General features: G+C 45.3%; 1 protein-coding gene across 1 annotated transcript in view; it reads right to left on the reverse strand.

Moving 5' to 3' along the window:
* Nucleotides 1–14,547, reverse strand: part of LOC126284031 (protein transport protein Sec24A-like) — a 131,271-nt gene that overhangs the window by 23,281 nt on the left and 93,443 nt on the right.

The following is a 14,547-nucleotide window of genomic DNA, read 5'->3' on the forward strand; positions in this document are numbered from 1 at the left end:
CACAAGTGTCTGACTAGCAGTCATTCCTTGCCAGGTGCCAATGATATCACTTGGACAGATTTATATTGATAGTAGGTCAGTGGCCGTAATGTTCTGGTTGATCAGTGTATATTAGTCAGAAGTTGTGACTATTATACGTTTAGGGCTTGCAGCAAAGAGGAGCATGGCACTGAAAGCAAGCCAATCTTTTAAAAGAATGATCACTCCATGGTTCACAATCCACATTAAACTGAGGGTCACTTAGTAATTGGCTGGGTAAGACAGTCCAAAGGCCAGAGGAAGGTAACAGCATACCACCTCTAATAAGACCCAAGTCTAGTAAACCACTGTGGTATTCAAATCAACCTTCAGGTCAATGACTTTATGTGAAAATGTGTACACACTTGTTATTACAGTGGTTATCATTCAAATTTTACTGTGCGATACTAACAATAACATCAGATCTGAATTGGTAGTAACTATGAGACTAATAATTTGGAAGCAATGGATGAGCACACAATGGACAGATCAAGGCCGTACATGTTGTCATGCAGTACTTGTTTCACCAGTAATGTAATCATACCAGTGTAGGTGCGTACACACACAGTTTTTATGAATTATTTTTGTGTAAAGTTACAAACTGATGTAGCACAGAAAAGGATTTAGCTAGGATATCAATGTGGGTGTCACTGAGAGCAACTTCTGAGCACTACTGGGACATTAAGTGCGACAATAAAAATATTAGTTGAAAATGCAAGTGAAAATTGGTATTAAACTGAAAATAACAAAATAATGAAAAATGACACCCTATACATCCCTTAAATATGCTCAAAATTATAGAAAATGCAAGTTAGAGGAAATTTCACATTCAAAGGAATCCTAAAAAGTCTTGTGTCAATCAAACCCAAGAGCTACAGTAGCAACAGAAAGAAAATATAAAAATGTTGCAAAGCAATAACGTAGCTAGCCCGTTGGACACACAGTGGCCAATGGCAGTCCAAGTGTCTAGAGGTTACTTGCAAATGTTACTGGAAGGCAATACAGAAACTACAGTAATAGAGGTATAGATGGCACAGTGACAGAGCCAGATGAGTATGTACGGTGACGACCAAATATCTGTGTGATGTTAATTGACACTACATGTGATACACTAGTTATTTATATATTCTGTGTAATCATCACATCAAAGAGATTGATAATTAAATTACATATTAATACAAAACACTCCTTACAACTTTATTCCACCGTTTTCACAAAAAAGTTATAATGGGGACCTGAACTTCACATAGAAAAAATTTTTTACATCTACTTTACAGTTCATTGCACCCTTACCACATTAATAAATTAGAAAGGATTTTGCTCATCACTGAATACCTGTCTAGCACTAACTAATAAAGATTGTGCTTCTTCATGCCAAGACTACAAATTTTTAATATTTTATGTGCAGCAACAGGCTGCTGGTGTTGTATGGATTAACATAAAGATGCTGAGACTTAAAAAGTAAGAGCTTAAAAGCAAGTGAAATTAACTGAGCTGCAATTGTGCTTATATAATATCTACAATTCATTCATAGGCTTGCTAGATCCATTTTTGTTTCTGTAAATTAATTACTTGGTACTCTTAAGTAATATTTTCCACTTTTGTAAATAGAGCGCTGAGTAACTGGAAGAATGATTTTTATACAGTTTTAGCTGACAAGTGACACAGTGATGCTTTGCAGAAAACTTTTTGTCTGACAAAATATTGACATTGGGGCAATACATAAAATAAAGGCAACGACTCACTTATAGTCGAAAGATATGTGGTGTACAGAAACATGCAACAGAAAATTATTCATATCACCTTTTGAGACTTTGGTATTTCTCCAGTGGAAATACACACATTCACACAAACACACAACCCCACACACCTAAATAAACACACCTGTGAGACTCGCATGTGCGTTTGGGTGGTGTGTGTGAATGTCTGTATTTCCCTTGAGAAAGCGCAAAACATCAGATGCTAGTATGAATAATTTCCTGTTGCTTGTTTCTAGGCACATACTTCAGTCAGCTACAGGTGAATGGTCGAGTTTCCTGTATTTTATGTATTATTCCATCCGGGAATTTCCATTCTTGGTATAGGTGTAATTCTTCACGGTGTTCCCTATGGTGCGAAGTCTTATCTAATGTAGTTTTACAACAGACCTCAGTGTCAGAAAATGTGATAATGAGTGCACTCATTGCAACTCCAACTGGCTGAACCTTTTGCTGTTGTGGGCATGTATACACATCCTGCGATGTCATTCCCCAGATGCTGTGGATGTGTATGTGTATGCCACCTGGGTTTTCCTAAAGTGCTACGGATATCTGCAAGCATCCTGAGCTGCAGACCTCTCACTATTGCGGACGAGTTATTTCCATTTTTTGGTGTATAAAAAAGTTTAGAGTATTTATCACACAACATACTTATCTCATTACATGCTATCATCTGGGAAAAACTTCATTTCAGTAACTTTAATTATTTATGTGATATGACGATTATTATGAGTACACGATTTGCGAGGGCGTGAACGGGAACTTCGTTCAGGACCACCAGTTGGATATAAAACCCAGTAACTCAGGACTGAAGTGATATAGTGTTCTATTCTGAATTTTAAATAAAATTTTGGTGTCTTATCTACATTTAATTCACTGCAATGTATGAGCTAAAATCAACCAGAAGCAAAGTTTATGGAATGCATTTTTACCTCTGCAAACTCTCTTAAAATTTTGTGCTAAGTTCTGTTTAATTTGGTGCAGCACAGAAAGTACAATGGATAACGAAAAGAAATTCAATTCTTTATTGAGTGAAGGCACCAGTATTTGGTGATCAGTACTACTGTAGCAAAAAATCACCCTCAGCATGGAATGCAAAGAGCACATCTGTACCAGTGAAAGGGTTAAGACCCCTATTACAAATTCAATCTCTCAGGAAAAAAACTTTTCACTTCTGTGGACGAATCTAGTTTCAATACTTTTATCAAGTTTGTTGACATTTTCAAGCAGGAGATACATGATCTGTTCTAAACTTTTTTTTGTTACATATTGAAAACCTATAAAGTCAAGATGGGCACATGAAATCATCCTTATTGGGATTGATTAGTAGTTTTGGCTAACAATTTAGTCATCTTCAGATCTAAGACATAAAACAGATGTTTTCATGTTAGCAACATAGAGCATTTGCCTGCGAAAGGCAAAGGTCCCGAGTTCAAGTCTCGGTCTGGCATGCAGTTTTAATCTGCACGAAGTTTCATATCAGCGCACATGCTGCTGCAGAATGAAAATCTCATTCAGGATACAGCAGCTTACAAAACTGCACATTATACTGTAGCTGGGAGCAAGAGTATATATATGAATTAATTACAGAGTACATATGATAAAACATTCATGATTAGTGTTGGTGCCATTGGGTTCACAAATCAGTAAAATGTTTCTTCAAATGACAACATCCATACATGGCATAATCAAAAACAGCCTTTCATTGTTTGTAGGCAGTGTAATTGAATGATTGCCATAAAACTGAAATATACCTTAATGTTGAAAAGAGGCAGTGAAAATTAAACAATTTTTGGATATGGAACTTCCACTAAAATGATTAAATCTTACCGAAGGTGTTATGCTGTTACAGCATAATATCTGAGCACGGTTAAAAGGGCGCTCTCCGGCAGAATATGGACCACCGTCAAGGACGCCCCACGACGACAAAGAGGGGGATCCTCACGACACAGTAAATAACTGTGCGTGAGTCGGGTGTGGCCAATGCAGAGCCGACAAAGGACGACTGAGTCCCTGCGGTTGGCTCGCATGGATGACCGCCACACAGTCGTCGTGTCCTTGACGGCACGGAGTTTGTTAGGGGTGGTCAGACCACGCCATTCAGCATCCCAAAAGGAGAGAACTTTGCGGCGTAATAGTGCCCGCAAATCAGTCGCCAGGAGGCCAATCTCCAGAGATGGCGCACTGGTGGCCTCTTTCGCCAGGCGGTCAACAGTTTCATTGCTGGGTATACCAACATGGCCTGGGGTCCAAACAAAGACCACAGACCTGCCGCTACGGGCGAGAGTATGCAGGGACTCCTGGATAGCCATCACCAGATGAGAACGAGGGAAACACTGGTCGAGAGCTCGTAAACCGCTCAGGGAATCGCTACAGATAACGAAGGACTCACCTGGGCAGGAGCGGATATACTCTAGGGCACGAAAAATGGTGACCAGCTCAGCAGTGTAAACACTGCAGCCAGCCGGCAACGAATGTTGTTCAGAATGGTCCCCTAGAGTTAGGGCATAACCGACACGACCAGCAACCATCAAACCGTCGGTGTAGACAACGCCAGAGCCCTGATACATGGCCAGGATGGAATAAAAGCGGCGTCGGAAGGCCTCCGGAGGGACTGAGTCCTTCGGGCCCAGTGCCAAGTCGAGCCGAAGGCAAGGGCGAGGCACACACCACGGGGGTGTACGCAGAGGGGCCCAGAAAGGAGGTGGAACAGAGAAACGCCCAAGCCAGGAAAGAAGCTGTTTGACACGTACGGCGATCGGACAACCCAACCGGGGCCGACGTTCTGGCAGATGAACGACTGACTGCGAGAAGAGGACACGATAATTTGGATGCCCGGGCAAGCTAAAAACATGGGCAGCATAAGCAGCCAGTAATTGTTGGCATCATAACCGCAGTGGAGGGACACCTGCCTCCACAAGTATGCTGTCCACAGGGCTGGTTCGGAAGGCACCAGTCGCAAGGCGTATCCCGCTGTGGAGGATTGGGTCCAGCACCCGGAACGCAGATGGGGATGCTGAGCCATAAGCCAGACTCCCGTAGTCCAGACGGGACTGGATTAATGCCTGGTAAAGCCGTAGGAGAGTAGATCGGTCGGCGCCCCACCTGGTGTGGCTCAGGCATCGCATAGCATTTAGATGCCGCCAACACGCTAGTTTAAGCTGCCGAATATGAGGCAGCCAAGTCAATCGGGCATAAAAAAACCATCCCCAAAAACCTATGTGACTCCACCACTTTAAGAAGCTCGCCGTCAAGATAAAGCCGCGGCTCCGGGTGAACAGTGCGTCGCCGGCAGAAATGCATAACGCAGGTCTTGGCTGCGGAAAACTGAAAACCATGCGACACAGCCCAAGACTGCGCCTTGCGGATTGCGCCCTGTAGCTGACGTTCAGCAGCTGCAATGCGAATAGAGCTGTAGTAAAGGCAGAAGTCGTCAGCATACAGGGAAGTGGAGACAGTATTTCCCACGGCCGCAGCGAGCCTGTTAATAGCTATTAAAAACAGACACACACTGAGAACAGAACCCTGTGGCACACCATTCTCCTGGACTTGGCAGGAACTATATGAGGTCGCGATGTGCACGCGGAAGGTATGATACGACAGAAAATTGCGGATATAGATCGGCAGAGGGTCCCGAAGACCGCATCCATGAAGCGTAGAAAGGATGTGATGACGCCATGTCGTAACATACGCCTTCCGCATGTCGAAGAAGACAGCAACCAGATGCTGATGGCGGGCAAAGGCAGTACGGATGGCCGACTCCAGGCTCACCAGATTGTCGGCGGCGGAGCGGCCTTTACGGAACCCACCCTGAGACGGAGCCAGAAGGCCTCGAGACTCCAGTACCCAATTCAAGCGCAGGCTCACCATCCGTTCAAGCAACTTGCAAAGAACGTTGGTGAGGCTAATGGGACGGTAGCTGTCCACCTCCAAAGGGTTTTTCCCTGGTTTCAGAATGGGGACAACAAGACTTTCCCACCAGTGCGACGGAAACTCACCCTCGACCCAAATGCGGTTGTAAAGATCGAGGAGGCGTTGCTGGCAGTCCACTGAAAGGTGTTTCAGAATCTGAGAGTGGATGCTATCTGGCCCAGGAGTGGTATCAGGACAAGCGGAGAGGGCACTTCGAAATTCCCACTCACTGAATGGAACGTTGTACAATTCAGGATGGTGAGTGCGAAAAGAAAGACTCCGACATTCTATCCGCTCCTTAATGGAGCGGAAGCCCAAGGGGTAGTTGGCAGAAGCGGAATTCATAGCAAAGTGCTCTGCCAAGCAGTTTGCAATGACGTCGGAGTCAGTACAAACTGCTCCATTCACTGAGAGTGCAGGGACACTGACAGGGGTCCAATAGCCATAGAGGTGGCGAATCTTGGCCCAGACCTTTGATAGAGAGACATGGAGGCCAATGGTGGACACATACCGCTCCCAGCACTCCTGCTTGCGTTGGCGGATAATGCAGCGGACTCGCGCACGCAGCCGTTTGAAGGCGATAAGGTGGTCGATTGAGGGATGTCGCTTGTGACGCTGGAGCACCCGCCGGCGAGCTTTAATCGCTTCAGCGATCTCAGACGACCACCAAGGCACAGACCGCCGCCGAAGGGACCCAGAAGAACGGGGAATGGCAGATTCGGCGGCAGTAACGATGCCGGTGGTGACCGATTGAACCACTGCATCAATGTCATCGTTAGAGAGAGGCTCAATAGCGGCAGTGGAGGAGAACAAGTCCCAGTCAGCCAGATTCAGAGCCCATCTGCTGGGGCGCCCAGAAGACTGACGCTGTGGCAGTGACAGAAAGATCGGAAAGTGGTCACTACCACACAGGTCGTCGTGCACTCTCCATAGGACAGACGGTAAGAGGCTAGGGCTACAGATGGAAAGGTCAATGGCGGAGTATGTGCCATGCGCCACACTGAAGTGTGTGAAGGCACCATCATTTAAGATCAAGAGATCGAGCTGCGCCAATAAATGCTCAACGATGGCGCCTCGACCTGTTGCCACTGACCCACCCCACAGATGGTTATGGGCGTTAAAGCCGCCCAGTAACAGGAAAGGTGGAGGCAATTGAGCTATCAGAGCGGCCAGGACATGCTGCGCGACATCACCATCTGGTGGAAGGTAAAGACTGCAGAAGGTAACAGCCTGTGGCGTCCACACCCGAACAGCGACAGCCTCTAAAGGTGTGTCGAGAGGTACAGACTCGCTGTGAAGAGAGTTCAGGACATAGATGCAGACGCCACCAGACACCCTTTCATAAGCTGCCCGGTTCTTATAATAACCCCGATAGCCACGGAGGGTGGGGGTTCGCATTGCCGGAAACCAAGTTTCCTGCAGAGCAATGCAGAGGAAAGGGTGAAGGCTGATAAGTTGGCGGAGCTCAGCTAGATGGTGGAAGAAACCGCTGCAGTTCCACTGGAGTATGGTGTTGTCCATGGCTAAGAAAGGCTTGACGGGACAGGGAAGGGAGATTACGCCGCTGGGTCACCTGCTGCCTCTGATTTAGCACCTGTGATAGTGCTTTCCATGGCGTCTGATGGACCGGCGAGATGGAGGTCCTCAGCGGACGCCAGAATCTCCACCGCATCCTCAGACGCAGAGCTGGAAGGTTGCGGTGGGATGGCTGCCACCGCGAGTTCTTTGGGCTGAGAGCTCTTTTTGGGTTTCTCACGCCGTTCCTTGGGTCGCACCGGCTGGGAGGGCTTCACCAATTCAGTCTCCGAGACGGAGGAGGATCGTGAAGCCCTACGACCAGCTGATTGCGGGCACTTACGCCATTGTCGGTCATCAGGCTTCTCGCTGGCGGAAACCTGGGAAGGGAGGGACCCAAGGGACCCCTTGCGAGCGCGAGAAGCCGAAGAAGTTGGACATTTCTCCAGCTAATAAGTAGGGACGGACGTCCCCAATGGGTGGGATGGTGTTGCTCCTGAGGTAGGTGGCGCAGGAACAACCCGGTGGGTAGAGCCCCCCACTGGCAAGTTGACACAGATGGGAGGCGGGGCACATTGAGTATTGGGATGTGATGGGCTTCCGCAATCTCGACGTGTGAGGCTGGAAGTGCAGCGAGAAGACATATGGCCGAACTTCCAGCACTTAAAGCACCGCATCGGGGGAGGGATATAGGGCTTAACGTCACATCGGTAGACCATCACCTTGACTTTTTCCAGTAATGTATCCCCTTCGAAGGCCAAGATGAAGGCACCGGTAGCAGTCTGATTTTCCTTCGGACCCTGCGCAGCTCTTCATCAGACTGCAAAAGAAGATCCCTGTGGTAAATAACTCCCTGGACCATATTTAAACTCTTATCGGGTGTGATCATAACGGCAACATCCCCCAACTTGTCACAAGCAAGTAACCGTCATGACTGGGCAGAGGATGCCGTTTGTATCAGGACTGACCCAGAGCGCATTTTTGACAATCCCTCCACCTCCCAAACTTGTCCTCTAAATGCTTGACGAAGAACTGAGGCTTTGTGGAGAGAAAAGACTCCCCATCAACCCTCGTACAAACTAAGAAGCGGGGCGAATAACAGCTACTGCCATCCTGAGACTTACGTTCCTCCCACGGTGTGGCCAGGCACGGGAACGTTTTCGGATCGTACTTCTGAGCATTAAACTGAGCCCGAGAACGCTTAGAGACTGCTGGCGGCTGGCCACCAGCGAGAGACGATGTACTACGCTTCATTGCGGGTCATCCGCCCTGATGCCACCTACTCCGACCAAGGGCCCTCCCCACGGGCGCCACCCAGCCACGGCAACAGCCACCTGGCAGGATGGCCGTTGCCGGGAGTCCCAATACCCCAGGAGGATAGGCATCTACTCCTTGGCATACGTGGGGAGTTAACGGCGCAGGCATCAGTAGAGCGATCCCTGTGTTGTCAGGGGGCTACAACCAACAGGGTACATGGCGGCCCCACCACAACGGACTGGCTACCGTGCTGGATGTTAGGTAACATGTGGTCCATGGTCGCCGTCGGTGCAGAAAGAGGCACTGCACAGTTCAAGGTGTTATCTGCACGCAGAAAAAGAGTCATGCCCAAGAGATGGAGAGCGGACAGGACTGCAGTTCAACGGTGTATAAGCTGGCGAAAGGTCTGATCGCAAGATGGACACAATGCACCAAGTAAGGCGCCCTTCCCCAATCGGCTCGCTCTTTGGAAAATTTTGAGAGATGGAGGTCAAACCCAACAGGGGACCATCATATAAGGCCGAAAAATTTGAGACTCCTTTTAGTCGCCTCTTACGACAGGTAGGAATACCGCGGGCCTATTCTAACCCCCGAACCTGCAGGGGGGGAGGAATCCGGTAAAACATCAAATCTCTGACATCACTGCAGCCGGACAAAGATCCCGCAAGAAAGGGACAAACAACAACTGAAGAAAATCGTTCAACATGGCAGAAGTGCAACCCTTCCGCCAATTGTCCAAGTTTTAATGCTAGGCCATCAACACGCATCAACGTGTGAACCATTAAAAAACATCACCAATATGGGCTTTCGGAACCAAAGGCCCACTTGTGTACCCTTGACGACTGCACAATACAAAGCTTTACGCCTCGCCTGGGCCTGTCAACATCGACATTGGACTGTTGATGACGGGAAACATGTTCCCTGGTCAGAAGAGTCATTTCTAATTGTATCGAGCAGATAGATGTGTACGGGTATGGAGACAACTTCATGACTTCATTGACCATGCATGTCAGAAGGGGACTGTTCAAGCTGGTGGAGGCTCTGTAACAGTGTGGGACATGTGCAATTAGAGTGATATGGGATCCCCGACACGTCTAGATATGACTGACAGGTGACATGTACGTAAGCATCCTGTCTGATCACCTGCATCCACTTCTGTTCATTGTGCATTTTGATGAACTTTGACAATTTCAGCACAACATTGTGACACTCCAATGGTCTAGAATTGCTACAGAGTGGCTCCAGGAACACACTTCAGAATTTAAACACATCCGCTGGCTACCAAACTTCCCAGACATGAACATTATTGAGCATATCTCAGATGCCTTGCAACATGCTGTTCAGAAGAGATCTCATGCTCTTCTGGATTTATGGATAGCCCTGCAGGATTCATGGTGTCAATTCCCTCCAGCACTACTTCTGACATTAGCCAAGTCTACGCCATGTCATGTTGCGGCATTTGTGTGCTCGCAGGTGTATCAGTTCATTTGGCTCTTCAGTGTAACTCTGCCAAACTAGCTGCTGCGATGTTCTGTGACTACAAGAAACCCACAGAGATGATCAAATGTGTTGCCCCAAAATAACTGGAATGAGACTTGTTGCTGAAAGACCTCAGAAACCATATGGAAGTGCCTCATTTGTATGACTCAACCTCCATATTATGTATAAATCCATCTCTAAACACAATGATGCTGAAATACTCACAGTAGAACTTAATAACTGCATCTACAAACCACCCAATGCGAAGTTCTCTTTTGTAACCCCTGAGAACTTCAACAAACACCAAACCAAGTTTGTAGTTCGAGGCTTCAACAGCCACAGTACAGTTTGGGGCTACTCACAAGATGATGACAATGGGGAAGAAGTGCTGAAATGGTCTGGTACCTTCCAACTAACTCTCATCCACAATAGTAAATTCCTCGCATCTTTCAACAGTGGATGGTGGAAATGGGGATCTAACCCAGACCTAATCTTCAGAAGTGAGCACATAGGCCAACAGAGTGTTAAGTCAGTTTGCCACCCTGTACCCAATTCTCAACACTGCCCTGTGATGTGCCAAGTCACTGCAGTATCCCAACTGAGAACCATTCCATTCCCCAGAAGAACTTCCGTAAGGCTAACTGGGAGCTTCTTAGTTCCAACCTGGATAAAGTTGTAACAGATCTCCAGGCAACTCCAGAAAACTACGATAAATTTGTGGATGGAGTGAAGAAGGTATCACGGTCATCTATGCCACTGGGCTGCAGAACACAACACCTCTCCGGATTAACAACCCAGTCGACAGCCCTAACGAATAAATACCTGTCGCTGTTTCAACAAGATCCATTCAATAAGCAAACCATCTTTGCTGATCAAGATGTAATGACCTCCAAAACAGAAAACAAAAGAGAACGATGGATTAAACTTATGGAGGAAACAGATCTTTCAATTAGTAGCCAGAAGGTCTGGAAACTGCCAAGAAAACTAAAAATACAATTCAACCAAACATGCCAATCACGCTAACATCACTCCAAATGAAATTGCTACAAATATTCTTGAGAAGATCTATCAAAAAATTGGACTCCAAATTAGAGTTTAAGGAACAATCTCAGAATAATAACCTGACTAGACCATTCAACCTAAGTGAATTAAAAGCCATTCACAAACGCAAAAATGGCAAGGCAGCAGTATTAGACGACATTTGTTTAGAGCGCAACCAAAGACTGGCTCTGAAACCTGTATAACCACTGTCTGGCTTTTTTCAAGATCCCAAAATTATGGCACAAGGCACATGTGATTGCGATACTAAAATATGGAAAAGTCACCAACAGATCCGAAGAACTTCAGGCCAATATCTCTCCTTTGCCATCTCTGTAAGATCCTAGAGAGAATGATTCTTCACCACTTAACTGCAGCAGTTGATCCACTTCTTATGTCGCAGCAAGCTGGCTTTAGACCAGGCAAGAACTGCACCTCACAAATCCTTTATCTTTCTCAGTTCATAGAAGATGGCTTTGAGCAGAGAAAAATAACAGGTGTAGCTTTTGTTGACCTTTCGACAGCCTTTGACACCGTAAACCACAGAGTGTTACTGCACAAAATCTACAATCGTGGACTTCCGACGGAGAACTCATGAGAGCGTCTCCCACAGGGAAGCGTACTGTCACCTATTTTATTTAATGTGTACACTAATAATCAACCACATCCTCAAGGATGCAAAAGTTTCATATAAGCTGATGACCTTGCTCTTCCTGCCCAGGGCAATTGGTTTGAAGATGTAGAGACAATGCTTACACACTGTCTATAACAGCTTGGTACTTAGTATGAAAAGAATCAACTCACACCCAATCTTAAGAAAAAACAAGTGTGTTCAATCCATCTGAAACATAAACAAGCTGACAGGAAACTTGAAATATTCTGGAATAGAGTTGCACGAGAGTGTTGTTCTCAAGCCAAGTATTTGGTGCCACTCTCAACCACACACTGACCTACAAGGAACACTTTCTGAAGCTGAAGCAGAAAGTATCATCCAGAAAATACCTTCTTCAGAAACTGGCAGGATAAAACTGGGGCACACAGCCACAAAATATTAAGAACAACAGCTCTTGCCTTATGCTATTCTGCAGGAGAGCATGCTAGCCCAGTGCGGTACAATTCAGTACATGCAAAGCAGGCTGATATAGCCTTAAATGATAGCTGTAGGATTGCTACAGGATGCCCTTGGGTCAGCCCGCATGTTCAACATTTAATGTCTCGCTGGGATTACTCCATGTGACATCAGAAGAGAGGTCGCCGCTAACATTGAGAGGCATAAATCAAATACATTGACCTCACATCCACTCTTTGGACATGAACCTGCCAAGCCAAGACTGAAGTCCAGGAAGTGTTTCCTAACAACTTCACAGCCCTTAGAAGAATCAGCTGTGGCTACCCGTCACCAAGTGGAAAGAAAGATGCCATCACCTGTCAAACTGGATGACACTACAAGAATCACTGCAGCCTGGAAACATGGAGAAATGGGTCATCTGGAAGTCCTTGAACAGACAACGGACCAAAGTTGCAAGCCTGAGGGACAATCTCCTTAAATGGAACTTCCAACTGCCAACACAACACTGTGCAAATACAGTAAATTGCAGACAATCCGGCATCTCTTCAAACATAACTCATGCCCAACCAGCTGTAGCATGAAGGACTTAAAATCTGCAGCACCCAATGCTATCAACGTTGTCCAATTCTGGGTGAATACTGTATAGTTAACTTGTATGTATTGTATACGTGTTCATTTTAGTGAACCTCTGACATAAATAAAGAAGTGTAATTCATAATGTTGCATAAGAGTGAAGATCCTTAAACCACGGGTCATCATTAAGACAAGTAGCATATGAGGTCTGTTCAAAAATTCCTGAACTTTATAGTCTACAAAATTTTTCTACGCTTACCTTTTATTTATCGTGCATAGTCTCCTTCGAAATACTCTCCTCCACAATACACTGCTCCCGATGACGTTTCTACTTCCTGTACCTGTACGCCTCTTGCTGGATCACACAAGGCGCCATCTGTGAATTTTCTTTTATCTCATCTATTGTTGCAAATCTTCATCCTTTCAACATGGTTCTCAACTTTGGAAATAAAAAAAATTGCAGGGGCCAGGCCCAGAGTGTTCTGATGATGTGGTAGCACAGTCATTTCTTTTTTTGTGCAATAGTTATGCACCAACGAAGATGAATGTGTGGGTGCATTATGTCATCCAAGAACCACAAACTAACTTGTCACATTTCAGGATGTTTCCTTCTCACTATTTCTCGCAGGTGTCTCAATGCTTCCAAATAGTCCCATCGATTAAGTTTGTCCCTGTGGCATGAATTCATGGTGAACTAATCATTCAAAGTCAAAGAAAACTACCAGCATAGTTTTGACATTTGACCCGACCTGAGCTGACAAGCTTTTTTTGGTCTGTGAGAACCTTTCGCAACCCGTGTGAAGATTAACACTGGCCTCAACATCATAAATGTAGACCCATGTCTTATCGCCAGTTATGATTCTCTTAAGAAACATCTCATTCTCATTCGCACCATCTGGCAGCTCTCCACAGATTGCAAGGCGAAGGTCTTTGTTGTCTTGACTGATGAGCTGTGGAATGAACTTGGCGGCAACACGATGCATACCAAGATTCTGTACCTGAAATGTTACATTCTTCCGTAAATACTCACAGAGTCAGTCTTCGACTGGCATGCACAATTTCGTTGACATTCCTGACACGAGCATCATTGGTAGACGTCAAAGGGCATCCTGAACGAGGGTCATCTTTAACTTTTGTCCTATCATTTTTAAACCATGTGAACCATTCATAATACTGAGTATGGTTTCAGCACTCATCGCCGCAGGCTTTCTGCAACATTTGGTGTGTTTCTGTTAAGGTTTTCCTGAGTTTCACGCAAAATTTCATGCAGATGTGTTGCTACTCTATCTCTGTCATCTTGAAATTCGCAAACTGTGCAACACAACGTTCTACTCAATATAGCACTAAACAATAATTAACAGACATATAAGTGTGAAACTTCCAGCAGCTACATATTAAACGCAGACATGCAGGGATGCCAACTGCATTTCACTCCAACACACCATTGGTGCAAAATTATGAATACTCTGGAATTTTTTGAACAGACATGTGCTTTGTCACAAGTTTTACATCCTTCTCAGTTTAATAATTGTATAATCTATTGTTATTAGTGTTATCCTCACAATAATAGAAAAATTGTCTGTCATTAGTTCCACCTTAATTGTGGCCCACGGTGTTGCTTGATGGCAATGTTCATTATACTTTCATTCATTGTCTAGACATGTGTTAAAAACATTTTAACACAATGGCTACGTAGCTTGGTTTATATAATGTCAACAGATTTCTATCATGTTAGTTATTATCACTAAAGTCCTGTCAGTTTAATTATACCATGAGCTATACTCATGTTTGACTGATATTTAAATTTTATCACATTGACATATTGTTCCTTAAATTGTTGTCAGAATATGAAGATTTTCTGTACGTTATATAGTTAGCTGCTAATGCCAACTAGCAGTCAAGAAACGTGTCAAATGCTTGTGGCTGTCA

The sequence above is a fragment of the Schistocerca gregaria genome, chromosome 8, assembly GCF_023897955.1.
Source record: "Schistocerca gregaria isolate iqSchGreg1 chromosome 8, iqSchGreg1.2, whole genome shotgun sequence".
NCBI classification, from domain to species: Eukaryota; Metazoa; Arthropoda; class Insecta; order Orthoptera; family Acrididae; genus Schistocerca; species Schistocerca gregaria.